Source organism: Anopheles stephensi, chromosome 3 (assembly GCF_013141755.1).
Source record: "Anopheles stephensi strain Indian chromosome 3, UCI_ANSTEP_V1.0, whole genome shotgun sequence".
In the NCBI taxonomy this organism is placed as follows: domain Eukaryota; kingdom Metazoa; phylum Arthropoda; class Insecta; order Diptera; family Culicidae; genus Anopheles; species Anopheles stephensi.
The window spans coordinates 8,665,381-8,689,578 of NC_050203.1; the positions used below are offsets into that span (position 1 = coordinate 8,665,381).

The following is a 24,198-nucleotide window of genomic DNA, read 5'->3' on the forward strand; positions in this document are numbered from 1 at the left end:
AAATAACCTGTAGATACACTAAAATCTATATTTTTTTATCAATAAATCAATTATTTAATAAAATCATTTGCATTAAATTTAACTTTCAAAACACTCAACAGGGATGTATAACCTACAAGCGTATCTCCAAAAGCATTTCCCATTTAACAACCTACATGTCAGTCACACTGGACGCTTGAAGCTGAAATGTCACCATGGCCCCGTGAACCCGTGAAGGACCAAGATTGATTGGCCGTGATTGATCTTATCTACCCAATTGACCAAGCGGAAATCATCAAACGAAACGCTGTATCTTTTTATCTCGATCCTCGAGCCTCGGAGCGATTCGGGCTACCTTCAAACGAAAATCCTTTCCGTTCCACTTGAGCAGCAGTCGAACAGGAATGGCCTTTCAATCAAGTGTTCGGTCTGCAAATTTCAAACCAAGAACGCTCCAGCTAAGGAGACAAACATGCTATGCACACTGAATAAACGGGCCGTGGGAAGCTTCAAGCTTAAATCCATTTGAGAAAAAAGGGGAAACAAAACCTCCGTAGGCTTCCACCCATTGGACGTACAGTTGCATGCGGGCCAACAAATGGACAATTTCTGCGCCTTCGGAGATACGAACCGTACTCCCCCGGTAGTATGTTGCAAAAACCGCCCGATTGCCTTTGTCTGTGTTAAGAATTTTCATTTCATGCTGTACTGCACACCACGTACCAAGTACCGCAACAAAGCCGACAGAGATGGAATTCGGTCCAGTGGCCTGTTCAAACTGTCGTTCAAACCCCGTTCCCGAGACTGACAATTCGATTGTTAGTGCAGCGGAATTGGAATTGTTCGATGTTGCTCCGTTACACGGGGATTTTGATTGGCAATATATATAAATAAAACGGTGATGGAGTAAGGAAACGGTCAGCAACAAAAAAAGAAAGAACATTTCATCGTGGCATCGAGGAACGATAATCTGTCGCTCGTAACTGAATTCTGGCGAATTGTTATATGAGAAAATAGAATTTTTGCGCTCAGCTGTATTGTTTCGCAGAAAACCCATCACTCGGTAGAGAGAGAGCAAACAGATTTCGTTTGGAAAATTATTTTTACGATTTATTTGTCGGAGGGAAAAGATTCCTGCTAAAAGCTCTTAGTCAGTTAAAATATTGAATCATTTACCAGCAACCAGCACGGACACCGTCATCGACTGAGAGCGTCATGTAATCGTCAGTGATCGTCAACAGTCGGCATTATCGCACTCGGGTACGTGCGATGATAATAGATGCAGTTTTGCTTGGCCCGTTAAAAATATGGTTATGTTTATGTATGTACAATAACACTAAATTATGCTCAGCGGGGAGTCCAGTTGCGACCTGTTATAGCGAAAAGGATGCCATAAAAATGAATAGGAATAATGAATGCACTGCTTCTACCATCGGTTCGGACCGGTTGTTGGAAAATGGAAAATTTTAGCCTTTCTTTCGCTACGCCTTTACCTATTACTTACGTGCTAGTGAATGCTGTCAGAAGAGAACGAAAGAACGAGGACAACATGGAGAAGCAAAAAAATAATCCAATTACAAGCCAATGCGGTTTCCTCATAAGATTCCAGTCCAGTCCAGGTCTCAGCGAAGTAAGCTCCTGGGTGATATGGTGTATTTACCATTTGGCGCTGTTATTTCTGTTTGTCTAAGTGTTTCTCAGAACGGCATCCCTCCATACACACACACACACCTATTCGATTGTAGATGGTAGTATAAGTGGAACATAAAAAGCGCTCTGCTATAAAACAGCAGCAAAACAGTCCTGATAAAACGTCCAAACGTCAAGCAAAAACCCTGCCAGAATTGACACATCTGGACTCATGATGGAGAGTACGAATCAGTTTTCTCTTGGTGAGAAGACAAAAACCCCCGCATAGTAATCACTGCACGGGTGTGTAAAAAAGAAGACAAATTTACTCACCTCATCCACCGCAAAAAAGACAGGCTCTATTTCATGGTGTTCAATTACACACACACACGGATAATATTCATTGCATGTCGAACATGGTACACATTCATCAAAGTGCTGCCATTTTTGCCATGTCTTATCGGTTCACTTTATCGGTCCAAGGTGCCGGAACCTTGCTCACACACACATTCAAGCAAACCAAAGTGAGGCTATAAAATCAATCCGAAATTACTCCTTAGCCTGGTAGTCCGCTAGGAATAGTGATTTCATATTTTCTCCCTTATTATGTTTAGTGCACTATCACTATCGTGGTCGTCCTGCTCGTCGTCTCGATATCCGCTGCTGCTAGTTGGATTACGGTTAAGACGAACGTTCATCCGTTCGTCACGAACCGGACATTTGTTGTGACCCATACAGCTGCAAACAGTGCAGACGGGAGCAGGGAACCATTGAGGACAAATAACATCAACAGTGTGGAGCTCAGCCCGAATGGTTAATTCGACAGCCGGAAAGCGGTCGGTCTCAGGGTTTTACGACACCTTCGTCCGGGTGTTGCTCGCCCAGCATCCCTGCTTCTAGTTGTTTCTTTTTACAGCACAATCAAATTTCCGGATATCTTAATTAATATCAGCTGCTTTCGTACCTCCGTATCCGCGTTTTACGATCCATAAAAAGTGTTGACCGGAAATGGGAGGTATCGTCGTGCCTGGTGGTGGAGAGTGCACAAAGTGAGGGCACGCTATTTTTTGTACGGAGATAGGTATAGGAATTGGTTGGATTGAGTTTAAGATATAAATATCTTCTAAATTGATTTCCTCATTCAGATTCGTTGCTTAAGTAAGGGAATGATTGTGAAAAGTAATCTTGATGACTCTCTTGTTGCTAAAGGCACAGATTAGGTCCTTATAGAAAGTTGTAAGGAATTTCGAGATAATATTGGACTCTGTTTACGTTGATTGATATTCCCTCATGAATTATTATGAATGTTTATAAATTCCTTAACACTTTTCAAGATGAAGTATAAGTATGGAAATGCTGGAGGTCGCACGGTAGTCTAGACGACAGCGATGCTGGTTATCAAATCCTGTCCAGACCATTTCCGAGTAGTAGGATGTAACTTTATTTCTTCGTGGTATCATCAAGTCTAGTAAGCTTCTCATGACATGCATGATCCAAGAGTTCCTTAGGCAAAGAAGAGGAAGAAGATGAGCCATGATAGTAAAAAGATAACGAGAACAACAGAATTTTGTTCAGAAATTCCACTAAATGCTCTACTTCATCACTAGACAAAGAAAGATTCAAAAAGAAGAGCTTAGCTGGAAATTATCTACTTCATCTTGCATATTTCCTCACTAGTAAACTATAAAACCAACAGTTATGTCCCTTCAAAAACCCTAAAGCCACAATGACCATCAGGCTATTCCAAAACGAAAATAAAAACCACAATACAATAGATCAATTTTCTCACGTAATTGACAGTCAGAAAACACCTTTCACCACGCATGCACTCTAAATCTGCTTTTTATGGCAATTGCTACACTGCTACCTCTTTATCTTCATCAGCTCGCCTTGCGCTAGACTACATTCGTAGCTTACCTATCGCCCTACTGTTTGCCACTGAAAGTCCCAAACTCGTGCTATCATCACTGCTAGCCAGCGAGAAGTAGCATCAGGGCAAAAAACCGGCAATCCAAACACACCTTCCCACGGACAGCCCACTCTAGCTGATCAAAAATTAAACGTGATGATTTATGAAAATATGATTTACAAGTGATTTGTATGCTGAACACGTACACTTATTGCTTCTCGCCTTCACGGCTCTTCGGTTGTTTAAAGGTCCATTACTCGCCCATGGTTTTGCGTTACATTGTTTATTCCCGCTTTTGCTAGTGCTCGCGCGACACTACCTTTCGCGCCCGTTTCGAGTTCCAGCTTCCAGCGCCAAGTCCACCGAGCCGAGCCGTGGTCGGACGCTAACACCGTTCGGAGTCGAAAATTTAAACCGATTATGGAGCCATTTTGCATGCATTGTCTGCACACGAGCTGATGTGCCACATTCCCACAGTTGACTTCTTTGCTTCGGTGGAAAACCCCGCTGTCCGAAAGCCGATTCCAAAGCCGGTACGGAACGGGCATCGTGAACGGGACGGCTCGCGTGTGCAGTCGTTCGGTCGGCAAGACTGCGCTGGGAGTGGGAAAAATACATTATGGATGAGAAATGGGACAGTTAGCTGGGCTGAAAAGTTGGTGTTACGTTTGCGATTACATGCTGGTACTATTATTGTTCGGCGCTCGAATATGGATGGCGCTGTCCGTGGTACGGGTAACGGCATTGGCTTGGGTATTTTATGTTGTAGCTTTACCTGGACTCTCCCGTCTCCGTCTTGTGTGATCAAATATTTATATCTTCATTTGTTTCCTGCTCTTTGGGGCTGCTTGTTCCTTCTCACTTAAAGTTGGGCAGTGTGGACAGTATATTTTAAACGAACGATATTGATCATTGACTGTTTTTTTTTTCGGGAAAGATGAAATGATGAAATGTATTGAGTGCTCGAAAATACAAATTATAAATCCTGAGAGCTATTCAGATGATATCACCCAGAACAGACTCCCGCTCTAAAAACCCTTATGAAAATTGAACGCACTCGAACGTGTGAGTGCACCTGAGCGTGAGCCCTTTTTACCGGGTTTTGTTGTTGTAATCCAGCCTACCATAAATATACGGAAGTTGCAATACGCCAGATTTAATCAACAAATGGCAATGATGTACACAGTCTAATGTGGTTAGAGTGACTCGCGATCCATTATGTTCCGACTGGTGCATGATGGGTATGTGTGTGGCCAATTGCACTAAAAGCGCATGCATTACCTCGCTTTTGTAGTATTTTCAATCAACTGTTTCGTAAAATATTTCAAACTGGAGAAAGGAATATTACCATTTTATAGGGTTGACCAGCTCAAGCTGATAAGTTTGTTCTGCTCTGTTAGCAAGTTAATCTCATACGTATTCGAACATGTATTGCAATCAAGCTGAACATCTTTCTCCGTACCGTGATAAAGGCGGTTTCGGAGGGTTCACCCTGACTAAACATTCTCTCTCACAAATGAACTGCTAACCCATTATAGCCCGTTCTTCGATCGCTGTTGTCGTCCAGATGACAGGAAAAACCACCAATAAGAGGATGTCTTTATTTATGATAATGGAGCTGCGGACCTTTATCGACCGTAACGGGCCCTTGTAACGAAAGCGGTGACCTCAACAATTTCACTTCTCTTGTCCACAACAACAGTCTTCTGCAGCTGGCCAGCTGTGGCAACAAGTCATGGTTGGTGAAAAGACTTTGAAAAGGAAAAAAACTCGATCATCAAAACATCAAGAATTTGATACAACTTTTTGGATGTAGAAGGGATATTCCAAAAAATTAAGCATTTCTTACATCAAACACTTTATCAAATGCTTTTCACATACAAAAATCTACAAAGGAATGGTTTTATCATATTTCCTTTCAAAAGCTTTTTCCAAAGATCTTTTTGTGATAAGAAGCGCATCTAGCATTCGCGCATTTGATGAAACGATACGTTTGCGAGGCGTACTCCCGTTGATGCTCAGCACATTTAATTGTATTACACGAACTAGCTTTACGCACACACACACACACATGCATGGTTCGCGAAAACCAGATCCACCATTTCCAAGCAAATCAGTTGATTTCCATAACATCAAAGAATAAATCATTGCTCCCGAAAGGTGATTTCTTCGTTCGGCAAAAAGCTCTCCATTCTAGCTGGAACTGCTCTTTGATAAGTGACTGCAAAAGCCACCAAATCTGCGCCTTTGAATTCTATCAAAGAATCTGACAGCATGCATATTTCGCATAGTATTATCTACCTACGGTTTGCAGTGGAATGTTGACCAAAATATTTCACTCCACAATGAACATTTTATGAATCAAATGACGTGGCCGTACTTTATGATTAAATTCGATAAAAAATAAATTCGAACATCACCAAGACTTTTTAAACACTGTATTTAAATAAACGACTATTTGAGTCTCTACTTTAAACCATTAAACTTTGATTCCACAGCCTGTGAGCCATTTCAGGGAATAGAGCGCTGCCATAAAATCAATCCTTCTGCTTACACGACACTCTAGCCAGAATAACAGCCACGTCTTTGACGGTGTTCCAGCCGTTGTCTTCCTGGCTTCCAGTAAGATTGACGAAAAGGAGAAACCGACCCAGAATCAGAAAGCCTTTCGCTGTGTTATGTAAATCAGCCTGTTCGGGGCTTAAGCGCAACGATAAGAGGAAAAAAATCCTTTTCACACTTTTCTTTTGTTTGACACCCTTCTCCAAATCCAAAGCATGGAAGCGGTGTGAAAATTCTATCATGCAAATGCCAACACTGGAGCGGACTTCACGGAATCGCCAGCCACTATTGTCTACATTAATTGAGCCGAGGCCGATATCCAATCGCAACCGATTGCAAATCACTTAAAATGCAAACACTGATTGCAATCGGACCGGCGAGAAAGAGTTCAAGAAAGCATCGGCGTTTGCAGTGTTACATGCCTGCTAAATATTAACATAGAAAACGAATTCCAGGTTTTATGAATCTTGCAAAAACAATAGAATAAGCAAACAAAAGCTTTTAAGGTTTAAAGGACTTATCTTAATTATCTCTAGCCCATCTTTTAGTAGCTTCCTGTGCTTCTTATGACTTTTTTTTTTGTCTTTTAGATTCAAATCAGTTTCAAGCTTACTTTTTTACAAATCAAAGAAAATAGGTCAAACAAGGTTTTTCAAATAAAAGCTTCCCATTGGAAAAACATGCGCATGAAAATGAAATATTGACACGATAGGCAATAAAACATGCAGCAGAAGATAAAAATGCAAATGATCTAACGAACCGACGTGCCCCATCGTACTGCCATCGTTGCCCGTAGTGATTCTATCCAGTCGGGCACGTAATTTATATTTCCAATTCCACCCACCTACACGTGTGTGTGTGTGTGTGTGATGGCGTGTGGTTTCCAGGCTGCTCGACGTTTTCTGATTCCACAGAACGTCATACTTACTGCCATTCAGCAAATTTCCGCGTATGATGAAGTTTTCCCTGACTTCCGGTACTGTTTTTTCTTCGCACACCGCTTTTCCATTTGAAATGTGTAAACGAACGGAAGCGAAACAAGGCTGCTCTCGGTGAAAGATGCTTGCCGACTTTCGTTCTATATTCCCAGGAATGATTCCCGGTTTTTTTATTTTTATTCTTTTTTGTTTCTATCTTCTTTCTTGCGCAGCTATTTTGTACTTTTATCATTCTTTTGCTTTCTAAGAAAAGGTTTGCATAAAAACTGTTCGAAAAAAAACTTTGAAGCATTATTTAAATTATGAGTGATTTTTTATTATAAAACATAAATATTGAGGGAAAATATGAATGGAAACCGAACTCTATACACTCCAAAGCTAGAAGCAACATAGCTTCAGGTAAATCAGTGAAGCATGGCATGATATCACAACTGAAGCTGAAGCCAACTCAGCCTGCACTTACGGTCCCGTTTTGCGTCATAGTCCTTAAAGTATTTTCGCATAAGCATCCACCTGACAGCACGTGAGAGTAAAGCTTATCATGAGCTAAAATCATGCCACTCTCTCACTCTGTATCAGCTCTCATCTCATATTCCACCAATCTCATCTCACCCACCTGATTCTCATCTCACAGCATCACACTCATTTCATCGTGCCCACTCTCAGCGTGGGTTCCGAACGCACACTCTCTTTTTCTCTCTCTCGGCGCATGGATGCTGGACACCCTTTCCCGAATCGGCAGTTTTTAGTACATGTCACGACGAAATTTTCCGCGGTCATAGAACCTCGCCTCGCTGGCTGCTGCTTTAGTAACTGAAGAAGACGTTTGCCACTACCAGGCACGGTCGCTACGCGTGTTGGTACCAAGTGTTCCGATTTTACGTAAGGGAAAATTCGTTCCCAGCCTACCCGTCCTGTTCCCTTCGCTAGCATGCCGGGAGTCGCTAACTTCTCAAGGCCGAATCACTGGCGAGGATTCCGTGGGCGTTACGGTGTTTGTTTACAAGTAACATTAAATGGCATCGTAGCGGAGGCTTACTGGCACAGATTTTGGGCTGAAAGGCTGATGACAGTGCTGTGTGTGAGAAACCGGCCGCCGGCAGGATGGGAGGGGAGGGGGGGAATGGGAACCTTGGAGAAAGGAGAAAGAAAACAAATAACACAGATAGTGCCAGCGGTGATGGTGATGTGACATAAAATCGGGCGAAAAATAAAGCGACGTTAACTTAGCCGAGACCGGTAAAGCACCGCCGTTCCGAGTCCGTCGACCTTACAGGGCTCTTTGTGTATGGTGTATGTTTGTTTTACCCTTAAGCTTGCCGTAAAAGTTAGCTGTCAGCTAAGGCCAAGCTAAAGACGATACGATTCCTGGAGCTTCAAGCATCATGGGAAGGCAACAAGAGAAGAAAACTAAAGTTCATGTCTCAGGAGGCAAAAGGCACCGCCATTGGTAAGTGAAAGTATAAATTGTAGCTCTAAGTTAAAATTCGGCTTCAGAAAACGATAGCTTAAAGAAAAGAAAAGCTTAAAAATGAATGCACAGAATTTGAGTTTCCTTGTCAAAGACTCCTGCGCATGCTCATCTGATAAGATGAATTTACTAGACTTATTCTACTCTAGTAGATCTGCCAGATTTAGACTTTCTCAACAGTTTTAATGTATTAATACTTGAAAATCCAGTTTCAGAGCCATTTTCCACAATAACAGCAATAGAAAGTAAACAAGCTGCTAAGAGTACACCGTCTTACTGTACGTACTTCATCTTAATATCTCTTCTACGAGCGATTCTGTACAGTAAAAAGCAACCGAAAACGTAAAGCAGCGTTAAATTACCCTATCAAACTACTTCTGCCACTTCAAACCAGCACAACAATTCTTTCTCCTTTCATGCTCGTGGCCTTACCGCTATTGTGCTGCACAAAAGCGTATGGAATGGTGTGAAAAGCAAAGTACTGACCTTTCTATCTGATTGTTCTCTTCTGCGGGAAAAAAACAGAAAATGACTCAAAACTTCCAAAAATACCACGCCTTTTGTGTGTTTCTGCATGCATCCAGAAGCATTCCAATGTCCGTCCCGGAAGTTGTAAGCCAAACGAGCAATAATTGTGAAAATTATCACCACAATAAATGCCAACTGTGGGCACGACTAGTGGAAGCTGGTGTAAATTTGTTGCCAGTCAAACTCTTCCTTTCGCGGCGAAACTGAGTTGAAGTTGAAGTTGATAATTATGCTGCCATTAGACACTGATTTTCTCTGCTGCCTGTCCGAAGTTTCCCAGCGCAAGTTAGACTCTTCAATGCAGGGAAAACAACGTTTCAAGAGTATTAAGTGAAAAATAGCGTAAGAAACCGCACACTCATGCCGGAAAAAAACGTTACTTGACTTTAAATTAATTCCCTTCTATTCGAGAAAGGGACTTAGCTGTCAAGAGAGCTTGCTGGAAAGATGAATGAAAAACAAATTCTATCCCACCCCCCATCGTTCTTATCGCCCAAGCCAAGCCTACGCCCGTGTAACACAGGTCCTGAATTTTTGGAACGGCACGTGGCACCCATTTAATTTCCATGCCAGCAACAAATCGAACCGTGCGTTTGTGATCGGTTTGATCTACACCTACAATAAACCTACGCACCGAGCAATATGTTTCCAGACTCTCGGCACCCCGCCTTCTCAACCTCACCAGAAGGGTCAGAGTTATTTATTTGGAGCTGCTTTGCTATTACTGCGTACATATAGGAATATTTTTTCTTACGACTGACTAAAAAGGCACCCAGGCAACCGACATTTTACCTTCACCATTTTAAAAGCCAACGAATTATTCTTTTTTCCCCCTGCTGTTGTCATGATGCCGCTTGTTGGCCGCCCCAAAACCCCTGAGCCAAATCCCTGCCGGATGGAGAGCTTTTAGATTTGAATGCATTCGAAAGGTTACGACCCGGTTTCATTTTCGTTTTTTTTTGTCCTTCGTGGTTCTTGTGCTTCGTCTGGCCAAATTGGGTCACGCCGGGTTGGTTTCCTTTGACAAATGGATTGCCCACGGCCCGTGCGACGACGCCGATGATGATGATGATGATGATGACGGCGGTGATGACGGTGACCCCCTTTCATTGTGGATTCTGCCTGGGATGCACAGTGTGGTGCACGAAAATAAATTGCTGTTACGTGAATCGATTAACCATAATATGAACTCGGTTTCGTACCGGGCAACCCTTTCGGTCCGTTGTTATGTCGTTGCTGTATCCGGTCTTCGGTCGGCCTTTCGGTCGGGGATATACCATACGAGACCCGCTCACATACACGAGGTTTATCATTCTCGGAGGCACAGCACAGCTGCCTATCGTGATAAGCAGTATAATAACAACCGTTGGGACTGGACGGCTCAAAATGGGGCTTTAATTTCGACGGGACTAATGTGAATTTATCTCACTTACAAGACGGTCTTTTCCGAGGTGACTTTACAGGGGATCATCACCGGATGGGGCATATTGCAACCGCTTCCTTTTTAGCTACCGCAGACGGGACTATTACTCATTTTTTGATAGTTCTCCGTTCCATACTTGTGGTTGCCGGAAAAGTGGAAAGACGGAAAGTCCCGTAAAACCCATCGCTTTATTCGTTCGTACATAAAGATCGATATTAAATCTTGTTTCCCTTGAAATGAGACATTACATTGCGGTGCGCACCGATAAAGCGAATCAGAAGCAAAATGCGCTAGAAAAATCGTATTCCAAATGAGGCCGTTACGGTTGATCGCTCTCTTTAAAGCACATGTGCAGTCAAAATGAAAGGACATCATGTCCTTGCATTTTTTGCTTCTGCTACCTCCGTATACTACACACATGTCAGACACCATATCAGTAAACGAGGACGGTTTGCATGTTCCGTTAGAGAGACGAAACAAAAAGCGACTGAAGAAAGAAACACACACACACACAAAATGGCACTCGCTTTTATTATCCTTCCGTTTTGTGTGTGTGTTTGTGTGGGTTTGTGCCACGCTTCACCGTAGCACAATAAATGCCCGCAAGTGTGGACAGCTACTTCACTCGAGGAAGGATTTCTTTTGCAGTGACACCCCGTGTTGCGAACAACGGAACGACGAATGACATCGCTGTCACAAAGCACCGGGCGCCTCCATCGCTTGCAAGTGGAAGGTTCGATGGAAGGTTTTTGTGTTGCTTCCGGGATAGTCATCGATGGGGGTGTTTTTTTTTTTTTGCTTTGCTTTATTCATCTTTTGAATATCTATTCAGCTTTTATTTCCGACTTTCTTATACCATCAAGCTGTATTCATGGATGGCTCATGCGATGGCTTAGGCTAAGGGATTAGATTTATCATCATAAAACCAAACAAATCGTTGGTCTCTGTGAGCAATAAGTATATGAGAGCTTAAGTAATGATTGCTAAACCTAAGCTCTTTCAGTATTAAAGTTTTCTAAAAAATATAATCCAGAAAACACATTTTCTACTCACTAATTCATTGCTCAATTCATTCAATCTGCTCGGAACCGTCTCAAATGAAGCCCAAAAACATTTATTTGCCCAGGAAGTGGTTGTAACAACCATTACATTTCCACCCAAATACACACACCAGATTGCTGCCTAGAACCCCGATTTGGCTGTTAAATTTTGTTTCACTTTCCATTTCGAAATCGGCCGGGAAAACTTGTTACTTGCCTTGTGTGGTAATTTCAACCCTCATCCCATCCCAGCACAAGTGAAAGCAGCCCAACACCGCATCTAGGATAACTGACGAATGGCGGATATTTGATTAAATTCAACATCTGATGTGATTAAAAACTTCCCTGCCTTCCCCATTCCCAATCGGACGACGCTGTTAGGAAAAACAGGAAGTGGTAACCAGTGCTCAAGAGCTAAGAAAACCACCGAATGGGATGTGTTTGTGTGACGGGTTTCTTGGCGATTCGTTTCGTTCTCCGTTCCCCGAGCCCCGAGGTTCACCCTGGATGGATGGCGAGAATGTTGGATTGATTGTTTATAATTAATTTTCGTGCCAGCTTCCTGTCGATGGTGGATAAGTATCCGGAACCGGCTGGCGGTTGTGTTATTTACACGCGGTTTAACTATTGCTGTGTGTTTTCGATGTGTCTAAGCGATTGAAATTAGAAACGACAAATGTTGCCAGTTTAATTACAAGCTCTTTATACTTTTCAGAACCTTTGGAAATGTTGTGCTTGAACGGTATGGCAGTAAAATTTAGAATCGTTACCAAACACAGCTTTGATAAAAAATTCCAAGTTGAATAAATTGCCGTTTAAACTATCGATTTAAGCAATCAATGGGGCCCTGTTACTGGGTATGGCCTTCCCACAGACTATTAGCATCTTAATTAGACTTTTAAAATTAATGATTTAATATCTTACCAACCGTATGTGTCCTGAGCACATTCATCACACGTATCTTTTCCTGCTCTCTGTGCTATCTGCTGCATTTCTAATTGAATAACTTTTATCTTGCACTAATCTTGGTGCTACCATTTGTCAATTTGCTTAGGATTCCTTTATCTTTTAATTAAATCATTTGTTCCTCATCTATATCTAGACCATGGACTACGGTTACAACCGAATGCAACACACAATCCTTTCTTCCACACAATCTCAGATAACAGCTGTAGTACAAGCATTTTGATTTAAAAACACTTCAATATATCTCTGCAAACAGTTCCACCCAAAATTAGCATGATTGCTTAGTAGCAAAAGCAGAAGGCTTGTATTGCTATCTCTTCCGAGTAGTATCACTTAAACCCGGTAGCAAAAAAATCCGACTATGTTTTCCATATCAAACTCATTGCCTCACCGTACAAAACTTTTCCTACCGAGCACTGGCATATCTTCTCACTTTCGGGCAAATGTGGAACTCCCGATAGGTACACTCAATGTCAGCAATAAAAAAACCGAACCCTATTTACATTTACACCATAAGCCATTTTGCTGCTCCGTCCCTGTGTGTAAAAACGATTTTAACTTTTCCTTCCAAAACCAACCGACCCGTCTGGTATGAAAATGGAAAGTGTGTAGACCCAATCACAACAGAAACCAGAAGCTAGTTGTTTTTATTTTCTTCAAACCGGATGCAACAAAAACCCAATGACACAAACAAGTGGCCCTTGCGCAGACCAAGGAAAACTACTATTTTATCTCGATTTCCGTTGAGACTCCCCGCAAAAAAAGGGTAACTCCCCAGAAATTTGTACTTCGCTAACCGGGAGCTAAGTAGCAAACAAAAACACACACACACTAACACCACCACTCCCGGTAGCAAAACACTGGCGGTGAGTAGACAGAAATTTGTTGTCCGTTTTACGATTATGGGTGAGGGCGAGTGCGATACACTTAATCGTACCACTGGAAAAACATCATTCTTCAACCAATCGGGTTGCTACGGAGCAGCAACAGCGCAAGAAATATTCAACACAAAATGGACGATCAAGGGTAGCGAACGCTGCTCCAGACTATGAACGGAAGATAAATATCGTACTAATTAAGATAACAAATTGGACCTGACCTTCATCGTTGGGGAACGTCGGGTCGGACGTCTGGCTGGAAATGGAAAAGCTTTCTGTTGATCTTCAGACGACACTTGCAGACGGTGGAGATGACGATGGTTTTTCTTTCCTTGTACAAACACATTCAGGCTGTCTCCTATTCAACTTTAATGCTTTGATTTTCTATAATGCTCTTTTTAAAAATTGAGCCTTTTATAGGGATAATTGAAAAGTTTTCATCAGGACCCTCAGCAACTTAACAAAATTATGCACATAAAAATAAGCCCACTTTATCACGCTAACAAGCACTCACCATCCCAAACTTTACACCTTCACAATCTCAAAAATGCTTCAAATTTCAAGTAAATTGCAACTTATCCGTGTGCCGTCCATCCTTCTTTGAACGGTCCCGAAAAAAAACATGAAACGCGAGTAGATCATTTCTGCCTGTTCGAGAGCAACTTCTCGCCTCGCCGAACCATTTAAAGTTCCATTCATCCTGAAAATGAGCCTCAATGCTTATCGCACGCCGAAACTGAACCGATACACGATGCTTGTTTAACAAGCCACCAGGCTTATGCGCTTCCATTCCACGTTCGGGAGCTTGCATGGGAAAAACACAGCGAAGCTGTAAGAATGCCACTTCGGGACGGAAGTGTGAAAGCTTCCAATGCAATAGGTTTTGCCACTTGCTACGTGGACGTGCGGACATGAAAGGAGTTTTTTTTAACAATTTTATACATTTTGCACTTTGGATCCGATTGAACAAGTGCTGCCGAATATATAGCTTTCCCATTTTTGAGTAGATTGTTTCGTATTTCACTCGAAATGGTTTCCAGAAAGTCCTCAACAAGGTGGTATATAGAGTTACAGTTTTCGGTGAACTACTTCACAAAGCTTTATCATATTTAAAATCTTTTGTGTACTAAAGTAATATTTCTGCGTATTTTATTCCTTTGTTTGAAGCAACCGATCGATCAATCTTCCATTCAACTCACCGCTAACGTATGACGGCTTTACTATAAAAAAGAGCTCCCTGCCTGCTTCTAGCACTCTTCTTCACGTGCCTTCAAACGCGTTTTGGTGTGTAAAATTTTCACACCCAAAAACACATGACTTTACGCTTATGATTTCAATAAATTTTGCATACGGTCCCGCACTCGTACCGTGCGAGAATAAATAATTTAATATAGCCTACGGTCGGTGAAGGCAAAAAGCTTGGGCAGGGCCGAGAATGCGTATCGGCGATGCTCGTTGAAACGTCAACGAAATGCTGAAGCGTTACCACGTTACGTTACCCCATTTTTCCTCCTTATCCTCCTGCCTGCCCCACAGTAACGGGCCAACGGGACAACAAAAACAAAGCAACGAACCGACCGGTCCTGAAACCTCGGTCTGTCGCCAGGCCATGCGTAGTAATCCTGTCCGTCACCTTTGGCACGGATGGTACACCGCCCACCCGAGCGTGGATGGCCGGCTCCGTCCTTTGCATGATTGAAGCAAAATTTCCATTTAAGCGATTTTTATCACGCCCCAGTGACAAACATCAATCAATTTTGATCAAGTTTAACACCGATAAACGCCGTGATCGCGACGTCACCATCGAACCGTTCGTGCGCGTGTAACGCCTCTGTTCATGCCTTTATTATTGCCGTTCGGGGGGGGCTTTTTCTTTCGCCGTGTTTGAGAGGCTGAATGGTTTTCATTATTTATTCTTTTACTAGGTGCTTCCACTACATCGCTGGTCTTTAGTTTTTGTTGAGAAATCGTGTACTGGGAGCTTTTTTTTGTAATTCTTATTTCCCTCTGACGTTTTGACATTTTGATTCGCTCATCGTGCTAACGTTAAGGAAACAGTTTTCGCCAAACAAGAATACCGAAGAGGCTGGTTTTTGTTTGTGTGTGTGTGTGTGTGTCTTGGCCGTGATATGCCGTTTACGCATGATGGTATGAAACAGAATGCCCTCACGCGGTCCGCTAACGATCGAATAAATCGCAGTCAATCGTAACCTACATCATGCCACACAGTTTGTTCATTCGTCTGCCTTGGTGCTTGGTGCGATTGACATCATTCTGGAATGTTTGGCATGCGGACGTTCACGATAACGGGCGTGCCAGTACGAAAATGTCAACCGAAACCGAAAGGGGAACAAGATTTTGTGCTGCAGCGATTACACAGAAGCTGGGGATCGGTTGCGAAGGGTTGAAATCGACAGTCGAACATGTCTTCGGGCACACATTTGCAATTTGTTTTTCTCTTTTCACAACGACCACCTACCACTCGTAAGCATCTTATAGAGGGGGGGGGATTTGTTGAAGTTTTTGAGACGACATACGTTATAGGAAGTTTTCCAACACATCACTCAAGTCTGGCGTTGAATACTGTTTTGTCGCTTTCGTTTGAACAATCAAATAGTTCGTCAGCTGCCAATACACTCAAGGACACATCGATCAAAGTTGATTTTAAACTTAATAAAATAAACTAGAAACAAAAACATTCTTCAAAAACTGTTACCAATACATTTAGCAAAACTCATTCAAACCCAATTTTCCCTCCATTAATCTACACAACCCAAAATCACGCTCCATAAACTATTTATCATTAATCATGCTATAATTTTGCGCCGCGCACTGAAAATGATTATTAACGCACACTGGATTGGATTTATCACATGCTAGCAATGGCTTCTCGGCATCAGGTGCTTCACAGAGCGGCATGGGACAATGGTAAACATGTACAACTGATTACATATCATCAATCTTAATTAGCTTTTCCCTGCCCGTATCCTTTCGCCTCTAGCTATGGGGCCGGATGGAAACCTACACAACCTTTGCTGGCATGGATCGAGTGCACAAGCCCACAGGACAACAATGTATCCATTTGGCCTGGTCCAATCTCACTCAAATCACATTTGATTACGTGCATGATTGGCAAATCATCGTTCGGGAAGGAAAACGAACGGTTTAAACAACTCATCAGATTCATTTTTCACAGCTCAAATGGGCCGAGTTCAAAATAGTCGATTTATCGATTTTCTTTTCAGGTTTTTCTATTTTTGTTTAATAGAAAATGTGTTTTTGCCCCAGTGTCAGCAACAAGTCCTTTGCGAGTGTGTCATAAAAACTACACAAGTTTCAATGTGTAGGTATCTATGCGAAGAGCGCATATTACAGAGAACCACCCATGCCGTGAGACAAAATTGAATTAAGTGGTCCACAAAAACCAGAAAGGGAAGGAAGTTCAGTTTCCCTTCCCCATTTCCCAACTGTGCAATTGCACTCAATTCAGATACTTACTGATTCGGATAAAAGCAACTGTGAATCACTATCCTATACGCTGCAGCTATTTTATATAAAATGAATTACAATTTTATTTTATTGAGGATTGAATGGATAAATTGAGGAATCAAATTGATTGTCTGCGATACTTGGAAACGTTCGCATTGCTCCGTGATTCAGGCTAGTCGCTTTGTTTTACTCTAAACTAAATAAAATAGAGGATCCTCGGCTGTGTGCTGCGGATTGCCTAAACATAGGCACAGAAAAATATTTTTAATTTTTAGTACAAACATTTACACATCTATATTATAGATAAATTCAAGCAAATAAACTCCTTTAAATTAAACTCCTCCCGCAAGCAGATGCATAATAAACACCGAGGTAAACAAAAGCACTTGTTTTCCTAATCCGTTTTCCACCAAGCTCAGCTTTAAGCTATACAGCCCCATTTACAGCTGTTAAAGGAAATTGTAAAATTTATAGTTATTCAAATTGCAGTTTAAGCCCACCCTCTCGGTGTTTGCCTTGCTCCGCTTCCTAAATAAAAGGTTTATCACACCAATTCGCACACCAAACGCAGCTACAGACTCGTAAAGCGTCCAACGCCATACCGACGCTCGGGCTCCGAATTCCTGCAACTGCTCGGTAGCTTTTAAATGATAATGGCTAATGGCTTAAGTATGCAGACCTACTCCTCGCTCCTACAGCACATTGCTCACTGCCCGTTATTTATATTGCGGGTCATGTCAAATTAGCTCTCCGAAGATAAGCCAAATAACAGCAATTATCTGTTCAGTAGGGTCAAGAAGCTAGCTGCAAGGTGTTGGGATGGTAATAAACCGGGTCAAAGTTTAACAACGCTGAATGCATAATGTGCTGCAAGTATTCGAGCGTGGATTTGCCCATCAATTCCGTTTTTTTTTCAAATACAAACTACCATATTAAGCTTCCAACGCTGTCAACTTTAACCAATAATTAAGGCTACCATTAGAAGCTGGGGGCCTTTTTTGCGTTAATTGCGACATCCATTTTGCAAGGCTCAAGGCTTAATGAAACATGGATTAAATTTTAATTAATTTTTAGCCCAACGCGTACCAAACAAGGCACCGTAAGTTAGTGGCTATTTTTTACTCACCTCCCATTTTTCCTTTTGTATGAAAACTCCCTATCCTTGCGGCTAGGAATGATTTCCCGTGCTTCATCCGCACTCGAGATTAAAGAATGCATGAAGCCGATCGTTTTGCAGTGACTATCCTTCAACAAACTTTTTTTTCCCTGTGTTTCGTTTTAATTTGAATCATGGCCGTTGTTGTCGAGAGGCAGGAAACATAAAACTCCCTCCTGGCATCGCATACGCTAGCTGAACTTTTTAACTGGAGCACACTCGCCTCACTGTGGGTAAACAATTCAGGTGATTGTTGAATTTTAATAGAACCACTTAAACCTAAACAATGCGTTCGATTTTTCTATAACTTCGTCACAAAACCGTGTCGTCGTTATGGTGTGAGCTGGGACCGTCTGCATCGTCTATTTAGAACATAATCAATTATACAATAAAGGTATAGCACTGCATAGCTTTTTGTTTGTTTCTGTGGACGTGATCGATCATGAAAGCTATCAGCTTTCGGTTATTTAGGTCGTGACAATGGACAACACAATGAACGTTGTTTCTTTGTTTTCCACCGATGCTAGGTTCTATTCGCTTCCTTTGTGTGCGCTGATAGGTTTTGATCGAAGCTAATGTATTATGATTGGGTCTGTTTGTACTATGGAATTATTATCTGACAATGAAGTTTAAGATTCAACAAACAAATCATTTCAGTTTTAATTCACCAATACTCCGTTTTATTTTCACTTCAACAATACTATCAACCGGTGGCCGTTGTTAAGCCGCTAATCCGGCCACTATCGATTTCCTGGCTTAGCTGCGGCCAAGCAACCTTTTGGCCTTCCGGCCTAACACTGCCAAGACACAATTGTAACCCAGTAACCCGGTCCAGCCAACAAACCAACAACCTGTAGCAGCACGGCTGGGAAAAACATTCGTCACGCAAATATCCTTCCTTCGCGCGCTCCAGTTCGTTAGTCACGCAATGTGGACGCGAGAAAACAGCCGTTGGAGTGTGAGGTTGCCGGTGTTGTTTTCCCTCCCATACGGCCATAATCGTTTACCGGAAATTTTTTTCGGACGGGTCGATCTGCAAGTTTAACCTTTTTCTCCTCCCGCACACACCCGACAGTGTAACAGCTTGTTGGTGCTGTGCTGCCAATCTCTCCTTGTAATAATTGTTTCAGTAAAGATTTTCCACCCCATGGTTGGCCGGGCATGCTTACCTGCCCGTTTTATTGTTTCCGTTCATACACGATTTCCGGAAGGGAGTGGGCAACGCAGGAAATCGGCATCAGCGCGAAAGTTATTTAAGCGTAAAGTGCGAGCGCTTTTTTCGGAGTGTTGGGTGTTGGTAGCTGGAACCCTCTTAAAATGGAAAGGGTAAAATAATTTCTCAACAATCAATCTGCTCAAACAGGAATGTTTTTTGTGCATCGATGTATTATTCAAAACCATAGCATGGCTAATAAGACTCTTAATACTTCATAAGCTTCAAGTTCTAAAGCTCCGGTAGGCATTCTGCTGCAACTCAGCTCAGAGTCCTCCCGATACCATCAGCCCTAATCTCCATCAGCCTACTTTTGCTACGGAAAGTCCACATTCAACATCGGATAATGAAACTGGAGAATTACTTTTCCCCAACAGAAAAAAAAAACAAACAAAAATCAATAACAACCTTTTCCAATAGGACCGACGGATGGAAGGCGCCCTCGGGTCTAATAATATTGTTTCTTCAGTACGTTATTTGGTGCAAAATAGGCCGTACCGTGATGGTTGCAGCAAGCCCGAGAATATTTACTTTACTTCTCTTCACTCTGCTCTTCTGCTGGAAGAGGATTCTCGAGCAACAAAAAAAAACTGGAATGTGGGAATGTAAGCATTCTTCGACTAAAAGGGATTACTTTCCTCTTTGCTTGTTTTTCGGCATTCATATCAGTACCAGAGAAGAAAACATCATATTTTCGAGTTATGTTTGGATGGTAATTCAATTTGTCGGAAAAATATAATGCACAATCTAGGAAAGGGGCATTAAAATGTTTTCGGGATGAAAAACAGCCCACTTTACTTACTTTTTGTTTCCGTGAAGCTTCCACTTACTTTAGGCTATCGTCTGCAAACTTTTGATAACTCTGATTAAGTGCCTCATGTACATTCTTTTCTCACCTCCCTTTTACAGTTTTCCAATCAATTTTCATGCAGTGTCATACCGGATTCTTGAGAGGACACGATGAAGCTACAGCGTGAAGTCTCCCTAATCCAAAATAAAAACATCTCCCCAGATTCGAGATACGAGGCACGAAGTCTTGCCTCCTGATCTTCATCACTAGCTGGATATTTGGCCATTATTGGAAGGATAATTTAATCATCCTCATGCAGAGTTCACACACTGGTAAGTTGAGTTAATATCCTCATCATCTAGTCAAGCTGAAGGGCCTAGTATTCATTGGTATTTTTGCAATGGATTTTTTTTTTCGGATTTCAATAAAATGAGTAGGAACATCACACATGGAGCTCTCAAAGAACTCCTCGATCATAAGGCATCAAAGGACGAATAACATGTTCCTTTTAAAAGCAGAAATGTTACTTACAATACTTCACATAAAATTAACCCTAGCAAACAACTTGATACAAGTTCCGCCCATTCGTTTGATACTGGAATATGTTACCGCTCTTGCTACGCTATATGCAATGTACAACCGTCAAACAAGCTCACTTGTACTATCAGCCGTACAGAATAAAATGCAAAATAACACTCATCGACCTATTTTGTTTCACGTACACTCAACTGAACTCTCTCCTATTTTCCTCATATGAAGCTCACTATTCCAGGGCCTACCAGTACGCTCGTTGATTCCCGTTTCCGTTGCTGTTGCTGGCCTCTTGTTGACGTGGTGGCTAAGTATCGAGCACAGCAACAGCACAACCCTTTTCCAGGCCGTGTTTTGCAACGAGCTACTCCTTTAAAACCCGTCATAGTTCTATTTCTCGTGACGCGGGATGATTTTCTTCCCAACCAACTTCGTACATACAAATCGACTTGAAGAAGCGGCGTCGGCCCAAAGACGTACTTGAAGTTCGCACGCTACAAGTTCTATTTAAATGAAACAATGTTTCGAGTGGTTTGTTTGTGAACGATGCCACAAACGTGACATTGATGCATGAGAGCAGAAAATTTAATGATTTGCATATAGACGAGAAGAAGGATCAAATTTGCCACCGTGCCCATTGTATAACTCTAACTTAGCGCAATCAAGTAGTGGGTAAAGTATAAAGTAAGGTTAAAAGGTACTTAGGAGAATGAACTTTTGATATAAAAAAAAAACAAGTTAAAGCGGGATACATTACCTTATCTAAACCTTGAAAACCTTGAAAAGCGGAAAACATTCTAAGGCAGCATAAGTCTCTCATTTAGTTTCAAAACGGAAAGCCACGCCACACTCTAGCTGCAGATACTCGTTTGCAAATTAGCTAATGCTGCAAGCTCGTTGTTCATTTGTACTTTTGCTCCACCAAGCCTTCCACCAGCCTTCCTTTCCCCCCCTTATCCTCCCGAAGCAGATACTATTTGAGGGATTATATTATTTCTCTTGCAACCTTTCCAATGCACTCCAATATACACACACACACATACACACTTGATGCAAGGCCTTAAGGCTGAACTAGCAGCAGCATACGTCGTGCACGATAGGCGCACAATGTGGTGAACTTTGTGGCAAACCACAAAAGAAAGTTCCGGCCCGGCACGCAAAGAAACAAACGTCAGTGCAACGTAGCTATCTGTGGCGACCGAACCGCAACACCGCAAAGCTACATAATGAAGCGGAAGGAGAGAGAGAGAGAGAGAGAGAGAGAGAGAAAAAAAGCTTCGCCAAGGGATAAACATGGCTCAGGCAAGAAACCGAAACGAGCTTAGGATGCACCAGCCATGAATGGGAAAAATATAACCCCGCAATAACCGAAAAGTTTGTGTGTGTGTGTTTGTTTTTTTTCTCATGCGGGTTTTGGGGTTGAACGGCAGAACGATAATGAAAAGCTAATGGCATAAGCTTGTGACACAGGTGTGGGAATTAGAATAATTATATAATCTTGCCTGCATTTGAACTACAGGATTTAATATTACAATTTTCGAGCATGCATTTAAATTTCACGAATTAAACAGTAGACAATTAAGGATTAAGATTAGGACTACTCGACTGTTATACACTTACACGAACTACTCGAATTACATGTAAATCATTATGGACAAACGAATACACAGTTGCAAACCGACCAGCGATACGAGTGCACACAGTCTCACTTCAATCCTCAAAATATATCACAACCACCCCCTTTCGTGAACATTTTCACATTTGTTGGTCCTTCGAACCGGATCGTGATATACGGAGAGGAAGTTTCATTCTGCAACCAAGAGTGGAACTCGGTATACGGAAATTGTGCAAGTCATTACGTGACAAATTCGCCATCGCATTCGGCCCCGCGTCAAGGGCAACGGTCGGTTACACTCCACCATTTCGAATTTCGCGCCAACGAGTTGTTCGTTACCGTCGTGTGATATTTCGTGTGATATTTTCGAGAAGCAATGGATAAGAAAATCAAGGCAGTGCAGTTGAAGAAAAGGATTGCTGTGGAAAGCATTAAATCCATGGAGCGGTTCCAGACGGATTTCCAACCCAACGACGCCCAACAGATTCCGGAGGTGTTAGAGAATTTGGAATCGCATCAGGCAGGGTTCTTCGCCGCTATTTCTAAACTGGAGGAACTCGACGAAAGTGATGCAACAATCGAAGCGTGCATTATGGAGAGAATCCACTTCGAGGAACGTTGCAGGAAGCTGAAATCATTTTTACGTGCAAATCAACCCAAGGAAGAAGGAGCGGTCAACGATACGACAGGTTTGGCTTCGTCGACACTCGCTTTTGGTCGACCGCACGCACCAAACCTACGCTTACCCAAAATCGAGCTTCCAACGTTCGATGGAGATCATACGAAATGGCTGTCGTTCCGCGATCGCTTCCTTGCTATGATCGACGCTTCGCCTGAGCTTCCGTCCATCGCAAAACTGCAGTACTTACTTTCATCGCTAAAAGGAGAGGCTGCACTACCCTTCGAGCACACACCTCTAACGGAAGACAATTACGCAATCACATGGGCTGCTCTGCTTAAACGGTACGACAACTCGCGTCTACTAATCCGTGAGTATTATCGGAAAATGCACTATCTCCCCGGAGTGCATTCGGTGTGCGTGGATAAGCTTTCCCACTTGGTGGATGAATTCACGCGCTTCGTGAACGGATTAGTGAAGTTAAAGGAACCGGTAGATTCGTGGGATACACCGCTGTCGAATATGCTGCTTATGAAGTTAGATCGGGAAACGCTGTTGGCTTGGGAAAAGCATTCGGTACACTTCACGCGGGACAAATACAAGGATGTGATCGAGTTTGTTCAAGATCGGATCCAAATCTTGAAATCGACCAACACTTTCGTGATGGATCAAAGCGCTGGTGGTACCAAGGTGGCCGGCAACAGTCGGCAGCCAGTGCAACGACGGTTCATCGCGTATGCAGCTACTTCTCGCCCGGCTCCTGTTCCTTCGTCTGCCCTCATCCAACCGCCAAAGTGTCCACTGGAGTGTTCCGAAGGTCACACTTTGCGCAACTGCCCAGTGTTCACAGGTAAAGAAGTTCAGCAACGACGAGACATTGTTGCAACGAATCGACTGTGCTGGAATTGTTTGAGCAGCAATCATCAGGTGAGGGAGTGTAAATCGGAATTTTCGTGTCGCATATGTCGGGAGCGTCATCACAGCTTATTGCATCACACTCCACGCTACACTCCTCCCACAACGGTTACAATGTCTGCTCAAACGGATGACGACAATGTGTTCCTTGCAACGGCAAACATCCAAATCAAGGATGACTACGGCAACATCCACGAAGCAAGGGCTTTATTGGATTCGGGTTCCACATCGAATTTCATCGCGGAAGACCTAGCTCGAAGGCTGTTGACCAGTCGCAAAAGGGTCAACGTCGCTGTTTCGGGCATCGGCAATTCGGTACAGCTGGTCAAGGGTTCGATCGTCGCCACCGTTCACTCCAAGACACAACCCTTCTCAACGGAAATGGCGTTCCTGGTTCTGGACACGCCATGTACAAACATTCCTACTTCACCAACGGACATCTCTTCATGGGAAATGCCGGATGTGGCATTGGCGGACAGCACCTTTAATCATCCGGGGCAAGTCGATATCGTCATCGGAGGCGATACGTTCTGGGAGCTGCACACCG

General features: G+C 42.7%; 1 protein-coding gene across 3 annotated transcripts in view; it reads left to right on the plus strand.

Annotated features, from left to right (window-relative positions):
- The first annotated feature begins 6,946 nt into the window (after positions 1-6,946).
- The window catches only part of LOC118514464, a 44,283-nt gene continuing 27,031 nt past the window's right edge, over positions 6,947-24,198 (plus strand). Inside the window, exons 1-3 of one of the 3 annotated variants that reach the window (XM_036061384.1) lie at positions 6,947-8,256; positions 8,333-8,467; positions 20,091-20,303. The gene's annotated coding sequence lies outside the window, so the exon portion shown is untranslated. Of the gene's footprint in view, positions 8,468-20,090; positions 20,304-24,198 lie in introns of all 3 variants that reach the window. The other 2 variants (XM_036061383.1, XM_036061386.1) reach the window with 2 other exon arrangements.